A 15,221-nucleotide genomic window follows, 5' to 3' on the forward strand; every position below is an offset into this window, starting at 1 on the left:
AGAGTAAGAAGTTAGCAAAGAAACACCATATTTCTCACTACGTGTGGTATGTTTAAATTCATGCCTATGCACTGGTCTTCTCACTTTAAAGAGAAGAGCAAGGCTGCATCTCAAACTGGCAGCCAAACTGGTAACGTGTAAGTATGTCCCATGTAGCACTATGCCACTAGGCCACCACAGTGGCATGAACGAGTCATGAAGAGAAGCTGACAGTGTGGGCTCAAGCCCAAGTATCCATATTGTAGAAGGAAAAAAAAACCCTCTCACAACTCTCACAAACTGTCCTCTGACCTCTACATACGCCATGACACGTGTGTATATGTGCGCACGCGCGCACACACACACACACACACACACACACACACACACACACACACAATAAAGATTGTTTCTTTGACTTTTCCAGCGTCTGGAGCTGCCTTTATCTTCACGCTCATGGCTCCTTCCTTCATCTCCTTACACAACAGCACAACCCCTCTCCTGACTTTGCTTCCCTGTGCTTCTATCATGTAGAGTTGTGTGTCAAATGCTCTTCTTTCTGCCATGTAACTACACATGTGATTGCATTTAAGGCCTGGCCTACTGGAAAATTGCCCAATGTCAACCTGACATTTAAATCACACCTGCAGTGCCCTCTTTGATGGGCAGACAAACACTAGTAGACTACAATATTAGAACTTGGGTGACTTTATTGGGGGTCTGTTTTTGGTTGAGGGCATTGTTGTTTTAATTTGTTTTCCGTTGTTTGAGACAGGGTGTCTCTGTGTAGCCCAGGCTGTCCTGAAACTCATTCTGTAGATCAGGCTGCCCTCGAACTCAAGAGATCAGTCTGCCTCTGCCTCACAAGTGCTGGAATTAAAGGTGTGCACCATCACTGCCCAGCTAAGTATTTTCTTTATATATTACCAGTACTTTTGATTCTGTCACCAAGAGAAATGAAATCAGATATTCTCACGTAATATAGCTGCTGCAGATTCCTAAAACAGATTACACTAACCTATCCTTTAAATATAAAAGTTGTTAGCGCTGCAGCTACACCTTACCATGTTAGCAAGTACATACATCACTGTATCACAAAATACGTAACTTAAGTTTCCAGGATTGATGCCGTTTGTGGTTCTATTTCAATGTATACATTACAAATAAAAAGCAGGCTGAGCATACTAGTGAATATCTTTGATCCCAGTACTTGGGGGGCAAGGGGGAGAGCAGAGGCAAATGGATCACTTTGAGTTTGAAGTCAGCCTGGTCTGCATAATGAGTTCCAGGACAACCAAAGCTACAAAGTAAGATCAGAGAGAGAGACAGAGACAGAGACAGACACACACACACACACACACACACAGAGAGAGAGAGAGACAGAGACAGAGACAGAGACAGACACACACACAGACAGAGAGAGAGAGAGAGAGAGAGAGACAGAGACAGAGAGAGAGAGAGAGAGAGAGAGAGAGACAGAGACAGAGACAGAGACAGACACACACACACACACAGAGAAAGAGAGAGACAGACAGACAGACAGACAGAGAGACACTGATGGGGTGTGGGGGGAGAGCACGAGCAAGCATTGTTTGGAGAAATGATCTGTAGGCTTTATTAGTAATAGTTTTTTTAAAAAGACAAGGGCAGGTGGATGGAGCAGGATGAGGAGATAAAATATTAAATTTCTTATTATTCCTGGACACTATATACAATGCATAAAAACATACACACACATACACCCTTTGGATGTGGAGGCGGGAGGGCTCAATAAACGCCTACCTTCTAATTTCCATAACCTATATAGATGAAGTTTACGTGGGAAACTGGACTCTGTAGCTGTGCTTAAAGAAACTGAGATATACTTTCATGTATTTCTCTGAAGTGTCCAAACACAGTAGTTATCCTAAGAGGGACCCAAGAAGAGTCAAAGATGGAAGAAAAAGGAGGGTTGGTGAGTCAAAGGGGATAGGCAGCACCTAGTAGCCATGAAGTCAAGGAAATGTCCCCCTGCTGACACCATGGTATCAGTCCAGCAAAACTGACAGCTCAAGAACTCTTAGCCTGGACGTGGCAGGCGTGGCAGCCCTAGCCTGCAGTGGGTGCCAGCCGGCATGCTAACAGCCAGGAGTGGCAGAAAGAAGACAGAGACCTGCAGGTCAGCGGAGGCCACAGCGGGACCCTGCCTCACAGACAGAGAAGACAGAGACCTGCAGGTCAGCGGGGGCCACAGCGGGACCCTGCCTCACAGACAGAGAAGACAGAGACCTGCAGGTCAGCGGGGGCCACAGTGGACCCTGCCTCACAGACAGAGAAGACAGAGACCTGCAGGTCAGCGGGGGCCACAGCGGGACCCTGCCTCACAGACAGAGAAGACAGAGACCTGCAGGTCAGCGGGGGCCACAGCAGGACCCTGCCTCACAGACAGAGAAGACAGAGACCTGCAGGTCAGCGGGGGCCACAGGGACCCTGCCTCACAGAGAAGACAGAGACCTGCAGGTCAGCGGGGCCACAGCGGGACCCTGCCTCACAGACAGAGAAGACAGAGACCTGCAGGTCAGCGGGGGCCACAGTGGACCCTGCCTCACAGACAGAGAAGACAGCGACCTGCAGGTCAGCGGGGGCCACAGTGGACCCTGCCTCACAGACAGAGAAGACAGCGACCTGCAGGTCAGCGGGGGCCACAGAGTGGACCCTGCCTCACAGACAGAGAAGACAGCGACCTGCAGGTCAGCGGGGGCCACAGTGGACCCTGCCTCACAGACAGAGAAGACAGAGACCTGCAGGTCAGCGGGGGCCACAGTGGACCCTGCCTCACAACAGAGAAGACAGAGACCTGCAGGTCAGCGGGGGCCACAGTGGACCCTGCCTCACAGACAGAGAAGACAGAGACCTGCAGGTCAGCGGGGGCCACAGCAGGACCCTGCCTCACAGACAGAGAAGACAGAGACCTGCAGGTCAGCGGGGGCCACAGTGGACCCTGCCTCACAAACAGAGAAGACAGAGACCTGCAGGTCAGCGGGGGCCACAGTGGACCCTGCCTCACAGACAGAGAAGACAGAGACCTGCAGGTCAGCGGGGGCCACAGCAGGACCCTGCCTCACAGACAGAGAAGACAGAGACCTGCAGGTCAGCGGGGGCCACAGTGGACCCTGCCTCACAGACAGAGAGCAATGGAAGAGAGTGAGTTATTTTAAACCTCCCCATCTGCATCTTTTATACTGTCGATAAAAAGCTAATCATATATAGTACTAAAAAAAAAAACCTTAGTAATTTCTACCTTATAAGAACATTCACAGCAGCTGGTCCACAGAGCATGTCCAGGACAGCCAAGGCTACCCAGAGAAACCTTGTCTCAAAAAACAAAAACAAAAACAAAAAGAACATTCACAGTTCAAGCCTCACAAGGAACATGAAAGCCAGACAAAAAAATGAAAAAGCACTCAGATAACGTCAGGTGAGATATTACATAGGATAAATTACCTTTCCTCAATAAAATAGACATTTCAAAAGGACCTTGCAAGTAGAAAAATAGGTGCCATATACTACTGGAAAACTGTCCCAAGTTTCTGCCGTGTTGTAGAAGAATGGGTCCGTGTGAGAATGTGTCTCGATCTTCTAGAAACTTTTTAAAATGCACTTTCAAAATATCTTATTTATTAAAAATATAAGAAAATTGGTGAACTGAATATGTAAAATATCAAATATTAGAGCTGGGTGACAGGAATAGACACTTATTATACTATTACAATTTTGTGCATGTTTGATATACTTAATAATAAAGAATTAAAAACTAGCTCAGGAGTGTGGACAGTAGCAGAGTGCTGGGCTGGTATGTGTAAGCTCTGGGTTCAATTCATAACATAATTTAAAATCTAGTGAAAACAAATAAAACACCCCCCAAGAGTAAAAATCCTTTCAGCTAATGCAGGTAGGAAATGCAATTAAATACACACACACACACACACACACACACACACACACACACACACACTCATACCTATAACCCCAGCACTCAGGAAATTAGGAAGTTAGTATTAATATTAACATAAATCACATAAATGCATTTTCAGTTCATCAATCTTCACATATACAGCTATGCCCTCATCTTTTAATAAAAATTCACATAATCACCATATGTGTGTGTGTATGTGTATGTATGTCTGTATGTCTGTGTGTATACACACACACACACACACACACACACACACACACACACACACACACACACACACACACTTATATACCCCAATATCTACATTTCTAGTTTGGGCTTACTTAATTAAAATGAAGAAAATATGAGGTCAATTAAAAAAAAGAAAAGAAAACAAAGTTTAAAGTCAGCCACGGTGGTAGCATATATACGTAACCCAGCACGCAGGAGGCAGTCAGGAGGCCTGGGACCTGTGTCTGATGTCAAGCTGGGCAACAGAGTAGGACTCTATTTCACAAAGAACGTTGACGTCTTTACAACGCCGCCCGTTGTTGTTCCCCATAGCTAAATGGCCACAATTTTCAGTATATGCAAAGCAGTTAATTATATACTTTTCCCATATTAACATTTACGTATTTATTTACATTTAACTAAACTGCACATTTACCGTAACTGTACTGAAACAGGCATGAGTTAGTCTTGGTAAGCAGACAGCCCACATGTGTATCTGTTAGAGACCAGTCATTAGACAATCAGCACACTGCTGATGTCAATTTGTTTTTCAAATTAAATGAAAAGATTAATAAAAATGAAACTGTTAAGAGAAACTTTAACTTTTAAAAAGGTAATAGGAAGTTACAAAGGAATCCTAGAAGGGACACTAGGGTACAAGTTATTTGAGGCAAATGAGAAAAAAAGGGGGGGAGGGCTCTAATTAGGGCAAGGGAGGGAGATTAACACAGAAGAGGGAAGAGTGAGGGTCAAATACTAGGAAGGATGTTTGAAAAAAGTCATAAGGAATCATAGTTTTATCTTTCTACTCAAATTATGTATAATACATACAGCCTATATATGTGTACACACACACACACACACACACACACATACACAAACATATATATATATATTAATCTGGGCTGAAATGCTCACCTCCAAGAGCCATAGACGATGACAACAATAATTAATTATATATTATATAACTATTAAATAATATTTGTTGGGTAATTATGTGTTCACTGTGAATGATGACTCTGCACATGCAACTGTTGATTGCTAAGTGGGCAGAGCTGACTGTTATGATTGTGGCTCATTGCCTGCGTCACATTTGTAAACTCTCTTCCTCTGTCTCCATTTGATTGGCTTAGTGAAGAGTTGGTAGCAAACAGCTAGGCAGGAGAGGAAAGGAGGGACTTCCGGGCTGAGAGAAGGTTAAGCGACACAGGAAGGAACAGGTGCCAGGACTGAGCGAGAGAGGTAATGGGCCACAAGACAGGGAGTAAGCCAGAATTAGGTTAGAATAGCTGAGAATCTGTCCAACTACAGTACCTAAGTTTTTATAAATAAGTATAAATAATAATAAGTCTCTGTGTCTTTATTCTTCCATTGACGGGTCCAAGAAAGTCCTGCTATAATATTATTTAAAAACAGGTAGGAGAAGCCTACTTTTGAGATCTTGTTCAGGGTTGTCTAAGAATAATCACAAAACATGTTACTGTGTTGCCCTTGATTGTCTCTTAGACATTAACATCAAGCTGGGTGTGGTGGCACACGCCTTTAATCCTAGCACTCAGCACTGTGAGTTTGAGGCCAGCCTGGTCTACAAAGCGAGTCCAGGACGGCTAAGATAACAGAGAAACCCTGTCTCAAAAAAACCAAAAAAGAAGAAGAAGAAGAGGAAGAAGAAGAAGAAGAAGAAGAAGAAGAAGAAGAGGAGGAGGAGGAAGAGGAGGAGAGGAGAGAAGAGAAGAAGAGAGGAGGAGGAGAGAGGAGGAGAGAAGAAGAGGAGAAGAGGAAGAAGAGAAAAGAAGAGGAGAAGAAGAAGAGAGGAGAGAGGAGAGAGAGAGGAGGCGGAGGAGGAAAGAGGAGGAGAGGAGGAGGAGGAGAGGAGAAGAAGAAGAAGAAGAAGAAGAAGAAGAAGAAGAAGAAGAAGAAGAAAACATCAAGCCTTTTTTCCCTAAAGACGCCTTCCACTTTGGACATGGGACACAAAGAATCTGAGCTGGTTCTGACCTGAAAGCCTCCTTCCCGAGGGCTAGTTTTCACGGTACCAGAAGATGCCATCCAAGTTTCTAAAAGAAGCGATCAACAGTGCTAGCTGGGCATGATGCCTGTGAACAGAATCCATGACCAGCACAGCGCTGTATCCCTAAGGGTGCAGTGGGGACACTTACACTCTGGCTCTCTAGGTGGACTTCGATTCTGCTCAATACAAGGGAAGTCATACCTGGCATTGGAAACCTCGGCAACTTCCTGGGGACAGCACAGTTACGGGTCTTGAAGAAGAACCTACAGCTGCCACTTTTCTAATCTTGAAATACATTCTAAATATCTATCCTTATACCCACAGGTAAGTGTTTAGTCCTCAACCGCTCATTAAGAAAACATCTCCTTGCATCATCAGAAACCTGTAACCAATCAAAATGCAGAGAACAAGTGACTTTGTGGTGTCCAGCCCCAACTGCTGTGATACTCTGGTTTTGAGACAGTGTCTCACTCCTGGAATTAAAGACATGAAGCAATTTTTAACTTCCTGTTTACATTATCTTATTTTTGACATGTATGTAGTGACATGTATGTGCAAGTAGATCAGAGGACAGCCTTGGGGACTCAGTTGTCTTACTTCCACCATGTGGATTCTGAGTCAAACTCAAGCTGCCAGACTTAGCAACAGAGGCCTTTATTAGACGAACTCTGTGTGGGAGAGGCCATGCATCTGCCACTGTGCACATGTGGAGATAACAGCTCAGCTCATAGGACTCGGATCTCTCTGGGTCTCTGTCTCCCTCTCCTATATGGGTCCTAGGGACTGAACTCAGGTGATCAATTTGACAGTGGAGGCCTTTACTCTCTAAGCCATCCCAATGGCTAATAAAGTAATTCTTTAAAAGGCCAATTTTCTTTACAAATTCTAATTTTTAAAAATGGTTCGATTAGGTATGTATGTACGTATGTGTGTGTGTGTGTGTGTGTATACACACACACAAATTTAAGTGTATCTTGTACATTAAAGTTAAAATTAAAAGTTAAATTTGTGTTACAGTAAAAATATTAGCAAGGTGTTTGTCTTTTTTTTTTTCATTTTGCTTTGTCTCCCATACCTAGTATTTTCCTCAGCCCAATCTATAGATTTGTGTAATGTCTTCTCTAAAGCCTTTTCCTCCCTCTCAGTATTATTGTACTTAACTATAAGCCTTTCCAACTTCTCTTCTAAAGTTTGTTTCCAAAGTTCTTATCTTTCATTTTGCTTTGTCTCCCATACCCTAGTATTTTCCTCAGTCTAATCTATACAATGTAGTAATTTCTTCTCTAAAGCCTTTTCTTTTGAAGAAAACCAGCAAGAATAAGTAAAACAAAAATCATAGTCATAATCAATAGCACAATTTCTCTCTTATTTGTAGCATAGCATTATGTAAAAGAGCATTTAACAAGGTCCAAAGGGCTGGAGAGATGGCTCAGAGGTTCAGAGCACTGTCGGCTCCTCCAGAGGTCCTGAATTCAATTCCCAGCAGCCACATGGTGGCTCACAAGGTCCAAAAAATGTGTGTCAGTGTGTCTTCCATCTCTAAACCACCAAAGTATAACATAGTATAACTTCTCTTTGGGAGCTATTCCCCACTAAATTATAATAAAGTAACCTTTTTCAACAGTGTGGATACACTACATACACTGGGCGCCAATTTGTTACAGTAAAAATGTATCTTTCAGCCTAAGATGCTAAATAAAGACACAGAGTCTGAAGCTTCCTTTTAGGCTGTCAGCTCTAAGCTGAGCAGAAATCTAAACTAATACAAATCAGCTCCTATACTATGGTAAACTACTCCACACTGATATATAATACATATACCCCAAGCATTTGCACTAAGATGCTTCTCCAGCCACTTCTCCCCTTTGTCTACTTTTCCAGTCAACTGTCTCTCCCTCAACTGCCAAACTTGCTCTTCTTCCACTCCCACCCTCCCCCCAGCAAACACCGCCTTCCACTTCCTGTCCTTCTGCCCAGCTGATTGGCTAATCAGCGCTTTATTGATGGTTGATACATCCACTCAGCATTCCTCCACAAATTTGACAGCTAACTCAAAGTGCATGCTCTGCAAAAAGTTAGGAACAAATGGCTACAACAGTTCCAGAGTATTCCAGAGCAATGCAACTTATTCTGAGAATTTCAGAATCTCCTATTCTCTAAAACTACAATACTATTTCCACATAGCTCATTACACATAGGGAAATACAAATTCATCTCCACTGACATATCCTGCAATAAAAACACATTCATTTAGCCAGGCATGGTGGCACACGCCTTTAATCCCAGCACTCCAGAGGCAGAGGCAGCCTGCCTTCATGAGTTTTAGGCCAGCCTGGTCTACAAATTGCGTTCCAGGACAGCCAGGGCTACACAGAGAAACCTGGTCTTGAACGAAACAATCAAACAAAAAACAAACCCACATTCATTGAAAATTCATAAAAAGGTGTTATTTAGCAGTAACAATTCTGAAACTATGCTATAATTTCCATAAGGTATTTGCATTTTTATCCTTTACATATAAAAACCTCCATTCATTTCCTCTTTCCCTCAGTCATGAGGAAGCTGACATATGGATCCTAAACTTGCCTCTGGGCTTTTACACTTTTTTCTTTCTGCAATCAAAAATTTAGGCAATTGTATTATACAGCAGACTGAAATATACATGCCATACAAGGATACAAACACTTAACTCCAATGTTTGTCTTTCCAGAAAACTTCTTGACCTTATTTTTCAAAACAAAACAACAAAGTGGAAATCAAGCTGCTGCTTGGAAACTGTGGTAGTTTGAATGAAAAGGACCCTTTAGGCTCACAGGAAGTGGCACTATTTGGAGGTGTGGCTTAGTTGGAGGAAATCAGTCACTGGGGGAGTGCTTGGGATTCCTGCCATGGCAGCCAGGTTCGGCTTGGGTTCTGGGGATCAGACACACACTGGCCAGCCTGTGCAGCTAGTGCTTTTACCTACTGAACTAACTCCCTGGCCCTACTCATCCATTTTTAGAATTGCCACACAAATGTACCTTCATGGTTTCTGAGGCCTTAGTTTTATTAGGAAACCCCTATTTCCAAGCCTGACTGAGAACATTCCCTACAACCCACAAGGTAAAGGAGAAAACACACACACACACACACACATACACACACACACACAAACACACACACACACACACACGTAATAAGTAATAACATTTAAACTATATACTTAAAAATAATAAGGAAAAGTAAGATTAGTGAGAATGTGGAGAAAAGGGAAGACCTTGCAAACAGCTGATAGAAATGTGTATCATAAAACCACTGTAGAAAATAGTATGGACTTCACAAAAAAGTAAAAAAAAAAAGACATTCACATATATCATACACAGATACAAACATGAATGTATGTATGCATTATTTATGTATATATTGTTTTTTAAAAGGAGATCCTACCATTTGGATAAACCTGGAAGCCATTATGCTAAGTGAAATAAAAAAACAAAATAAAAGCAGGGCATAGTGGCGCTGTCCTTTAATCCTAACACTCAAGAAGCAGAGGCAGGCTGTGAATTCTATAGTGAGAGCTCTATGAATTCAAGGCTAGCCTGGGCTATATAATAAGTTTCAGGACATCCAGAGCTACAAAGTGAGACCTGCCAGAGGACAATGCATCCCAGTAGGCCAAAGACACAGCACAGCAGCAGAAACAACAAAGTCTCTGCCTTAGAAAAAAGAAAAACAAAAGCAAAACAAACCTAAAAACAAACAAGAAACACTATGATTTCAATTGCATACACAATCTTTTAAAATATATTTTATTAATTTATTCATATTACATCTCAATGGTTATCCCATCCCTTGTAGCCTCCCATTCCTCCCTCCCTCCCACTTTCCCCTTACTCCCCTCCCCTATGGATGTGACTGAGGGGGACTTCCTCCCCTATGACTGCGCCTGAGGGGACCTCCTCCCCCTGTATGTGCTCATAAAAGCTTCAAGCAAACGGCTGGACGAAGGGCTCAGCAACTGACCACACCTGCTGCTCTTAAAGACGACTTAGGCTCAGTTCAGAGCACCTACATTGCGGCTCTAGCACATGTCTAGAACTCAGCTGTTAAAAGCACTGGCTGTTCTTCCAGAGATCCTGAGTTCAATTCCCAGCACCCACATGGTGGCTCACAACCATCTATAATGAGATCTGATGCCCTCTTCCTATATGCATGAAGACAGAACACTCATATACATAAATGAATACACAAACATAAGAAAAAAGTCCTGAAGTAAATCCTACGTGGTCAGCAGTGCAACTACTCACTCGATACACTGCTGAATTCTACATGCTAACATTTCTATTTGTTTACACCCACAAACCTATATTCACAAGTGCAGTGCCCTAAAATCTCCCACATACTTTTCTGGCACTTCTTAGTATGCAGAAATCATAAGGCAAATGGAAAAATCTTTTCATCCTTCTTAGGTACTATACAACTTATAATAACACATATATCTGTCTATGAATAGTAACAGTTTGCATTTGTTGAACATTTCATTGGCTGTAAATACATTAAACATGCTCACTTATCCCAGGAGCAGATGAGGTGTGAACACATCCACCCTGTTTGGTGCATCTGCAACAGAACTCCACTCAACTCTCCATGCTCTGCACTTCTGTCGGGATCTACTTGTGCTTTGCAAGGAAGCTGTCCTTCACTTATTTTCTTCAACTAGAAACGATCTTTGTAACATGGCCCTTACAAAGACCAAGTTCATGGGCTGGAGAGATGGCTCAGTGGTTAAGAGCACCGCCTGCTCTTCCAGAGGTCCTGAGTTCAATTCCCAGCAACCACACAGTGGCTCACAACCATCTATAATGAGATCTGGTGCCCTCTTCTAGCATGCATATGTACATGTAGACAGAGCACTGTATATATAATAAATATTTTTAAAAAACAACAACAGAAAACAAAGGCCAAGCATCTTCCAGTGTACTCAACTTGCTTAGTATCAGGATGCAGTCAGATCAGATGAGCGTCCATGCTAAAAACCTGACTGTAATTTTATGATCTCTTTTTATCTCTAAAGAAGGTTACATTCTGAGCCACTGTTGGGTAAGACCTCGACAAATGATTCTCTAGGACGTAATTTCTCCTTTAAGATCTCTTCTCATTATTCCTTCCCATAGGGTTTCCAGGCAAATTTCTAGCTCAAAATGTACAGCTTTTTGTTTTCCCAGTAGATTCATGATAGGTCTCCTAAAACTGTGAGCTACATTTGGTTAGTTTTGAGGTTTTGTTGTTTTGGTTTGAGGTTTTTCTGTAGTGGACTATATTTATGTGCCTATGTTGGCTGATCAGGACAATGACTCCGTTCCCAAGCATAGCCGGTCTTTTTAACAGTCAGCCTAGCGAACTAAGAAATGCAGAATAGCGTTAGTTCCCAAAATTACATTTGTGCTCTAACTGTATTTCCTTGAGCAGTCTCATCTTGTTAAAGCTTTCTTCCCTGTACTCAATTAGCTCAGTGCTCAACAGAGGGTTCAGAGCTCCTTTCAGCCTCTTTGTCCACTCCTGACTGACATTCCCTTAGCACACAGCCTGGCCAGAGGACAAGCACGAACCAAGTGAGGAACAGCGGATCACAGCACACGGGATTTTAAGCACCAGACGTGCCAAGCTGACTCTTCTGCGGGAACCCAAGAGAACTGTTTGCAGGAATTCACACACTAGTTCACTTCCTCTGAGATGAACAGAGCTGAACTGACCCTGTAAGCACAAAATAAAATCCAAAAGGATACGACCAACGAAGGCCTCTTAAGCTGCCTTTGCGAGCTTTGAGAAAAGGAACATGTGTCTTTATTTTGTACCGCAGACTTTGTTCAAAAGCAAGGTAAGTGAAATGGCCTCCCTGCATTCTGTCTGAAAACCTGCTTCCTTTCTTATCTTTGCAGGTTTGTTTATGTAGGTTACTCTGCTCCCGAAGCCAGAGGAGAGAAAAGTCAGCACCAGGACCTAACGCAGGCTCCCTGTCCCTCCCTTCCTGGGCACTTTCGCTTTACACTCTAAAATCTTCCCCTTATTCACACTAACATTCTTTAAATACATATTTTTTTCACATTTATTTCTGTAGGTGTGTATACAGTTGTGATGAATGCCTGTGGGAAGGCAAAAAGACAATTTTGGAGAGTCAGTTCTCTTTCCAATGTGTGAGATCCTGAGACTGAACTCAGGTCATCAGACTCGATGGCAAATGCCCTCCCTACCCAATGTCCTCACTGGCCCTACATCACTCTTAATTAAAAACTAGCATCCTTAGTGCATTTAATCTGAAGTCTTATGAAGGGTAATTGTCATTTTACAAATGAACACAATGACTATTATGAAAGATAAAGTATTTCAGAGCCCCCAAGTCAGGTACACTTACATCAAAGTCTTAAGAGACACTGCTACTAACTTTCTTAAGCATTTTTATAATCTAAGGCACACAAATTTACCTGGGTCTCATTTTTCCACCTATAATGTGGAAATACTATGTATGCTGTAAGGTTTTTATGCAAACAATGGGTGAAGATTAGACACAGTGACACAATGCCCAATGCTAGTTATTAGCATTATTTTTTTGGCTTACTGTAGCTTAGAAACTTGACTAAAGTGGGATGCTAGGGTATAGAGCACTTGCCTAGCATGCACAAAGGCTTCACTGATAAACTAACCTAATGAAACGCACTGAGCTGGAAGTGGTGGCACAGGACCGGGGACTCAGCTCCTTAAGAAAGAGGCTGAGGCGGGAGTCAGAATTCTTGGGTCCTAGAACTCAGGGTCAGACTGGCCACATAATGAGAACCCATCTGAAAGTAAATCATAAGTCATAGATGGCTCAGTGGTTGAAAGTGCATACTACTGTTCCTAGCACTCAACGCAGGCAGCCTGTAACTCCAGATCCAGCCATTGGATAGTATCTTTCGGCCTCTAAGATACCCATATGCATATGGCACACATACAGCAGATACATACACACAAGTACAAACACATACACAGATAAAAAAATAAATCTAGAGATTAAAGTCATTAAAGCAATAAACAGTAAAAGTAAAGGGTAGCATTGACAAGTGTCTTAAGAACTCAGTAGTTTGGCACCTGTCAGCCCCACTGCTGGCTGCAGTGACAACGTGTGGCATGCAGGTGAAGTGTCCTGATGCTCACCGCTCAGCAGTTTAACTCCAGGCTTCAGGGCTTCCTACTTAGTAATGGTTGTGTACCATTTGCCTGCTGAAGATCCCTAAGCTAAAAAAATCTCAAACTAGAAATTATAACTTTCCTGAGTGTCAACATAAAAATAAGGAAGTTCTAGAGCCTGGATTTGAGATTTCTGGGCTAGAATGCTCAGTCTGTGTTTGCAATTGCTTGGTCTACCTGACAGCATATGATAAAAAGTCCAACTTACCTATCTGACCACACAGTGGGATCTTTGTGATACTGGCTTTTTGTCTATGTAAATTTTTCTAATTATAAATATTCAAAAGTTAGGTATTAAATGTGTTTTTGTGGTTCTAGGGGTTAAACTGCAGGGTCTAGTTCATATCCACAGTAAGCAAGTTCTCAGCCACTGAGCTGAAATTGATAGCTAGCCTTGGTTCTAAGTTTTCGTATGTGTGAGCGTGTTTCCCTGCATTCATGTCTGTGGACCCCACGCATGACTAGTACCCAAGGAGGATGAGGATGCTGGGCTCCCTGGAGTCAAACCTAGGTCTTCTAGAAAAACAGCCAGTGCTTATAAGCACTGAGCCATCTCTCCAATTCCTTATTGGAATTTTAAAGAGAACTAACCTTCTATTCTAAACGGGGTAATAGTAATTGGCTTCAACACTTTAAAAAAATAATAAACGGTAGCACTAGCATCCAGGTGTGAGACAACCTTAATACCTTAAAAATGGAGGGATATGATTAAAGGGAAAATAAAAATAATCAAGCAAAAACTTACTCAAGGTACTAAAAGTAACATCAAGAAACAAAACAAGCCAGGCATGGTGGCGCACGCCTTCAATCCCAGCACTCAGGAGGCAGAGGCAGGTGGATCAATGTGAGTTCAAGGCCAGCCTGGTCTACAGAGTGAGTCCAGGACAGCCAAAGATACACAGAGAAAACCCTGTCTCGAAAAACCAAAAAAAAAAAAAAAGAAAGAAAAGAAAAGCTAGTAAAAGTGGTTATTTAAAATGTGAGCATGCTCGATGTCGTCAAATGACTTAAAGCACTATTGCTTCCCCCACAGCGGCCAAGAACACAGCAAGGCGTTTTCAAGGCTTTAGAAAGCACAGATAATTGATGCCCGCTATAAATTTTTCTTAGGAGCCAGGTGTGGTGGTGCACACCTTTTATCCCAGCACCCGGGAGGAAGAGGCAGGCAGATCACTCTGAGCCTGAGACCAGCCTGGTCTACAAAATGAGCCCAGGACAGCCAAGAATACACAGAGAAATCCTGTCTCAAAGGGAAAATTTTTAAAGTTTATTTTATTTTATGAGTTCTTTGCCTGTATGTAAGTAAAGCATACACCTGCTTGGTGCCCAAGAAGATAAAGAGTCGACATTGGGTCCCATGTAACTAGAGTTTTGGATAGTTGTAAGCAACCCTGTGGGTGCTGGGAGCCAAGACAGGTTCTCTAGAAGAATGACTAGTGCCTTTAGTGCTGAGCCATTCTCCAGCCATTCTCCAGCTCTGTGTGAAAAGGCCCGTTTGCGTGAGACTTACCCAATGGTGTTCTATTAAACATGAGAAAAAATCCAGACTTCAGCTTAAACACATAGTGCTTATGCTACTGCCCACTGGCAACGGCTCTCAATTTTCAAGTACTGGTACTTTTTAATCAGGAAAATATCCCAATTATATAAATTTACAGTAATATACATATAAACGTACATGTAAAAATAAATAGGTCAAATGAATATACATAAATATACACACAGAGAGAAATAAATACACAGAAAACCTCAGAAAAAAATCATGATCTTCAAAGAGAGGCTGGAGAGATGTCTTAGCAGTTAAGAGCGTTTTCTGTTCCTCCAAAAGACCCAAGTTTGGCCCCCAGCATCCACTTCAGGTAG

General features: G+C 42.5%; 1 protein-coding gene across 5 annotated transcripts in view; it reads right to left on the reverse strand.

The window, feature by feature from the left end:
• Caap1 (caspase activity and apoptosis inhibitor 1) overlaps positions 1-15,221 on the reverse strand; it is a 93,035-nt gene that overhangs the window by 66,849 nt on the left and 10,965 nt on the right. The window lies entirely within an intron of this gene.

The sequence above is a fragment of the Acomys russatus genome, chromosome 2 (assembly GCF_903995435.1).
Source record: "Acomys russatus chromosome 2, mAcoRus1.1, whole genome shotgun sequence".
Lineage (NCBI taxonomy): Eukaryota > Metazoa > Chordata > Mammalia > Rodentia > Muridae > Acomys > Acomys russatus.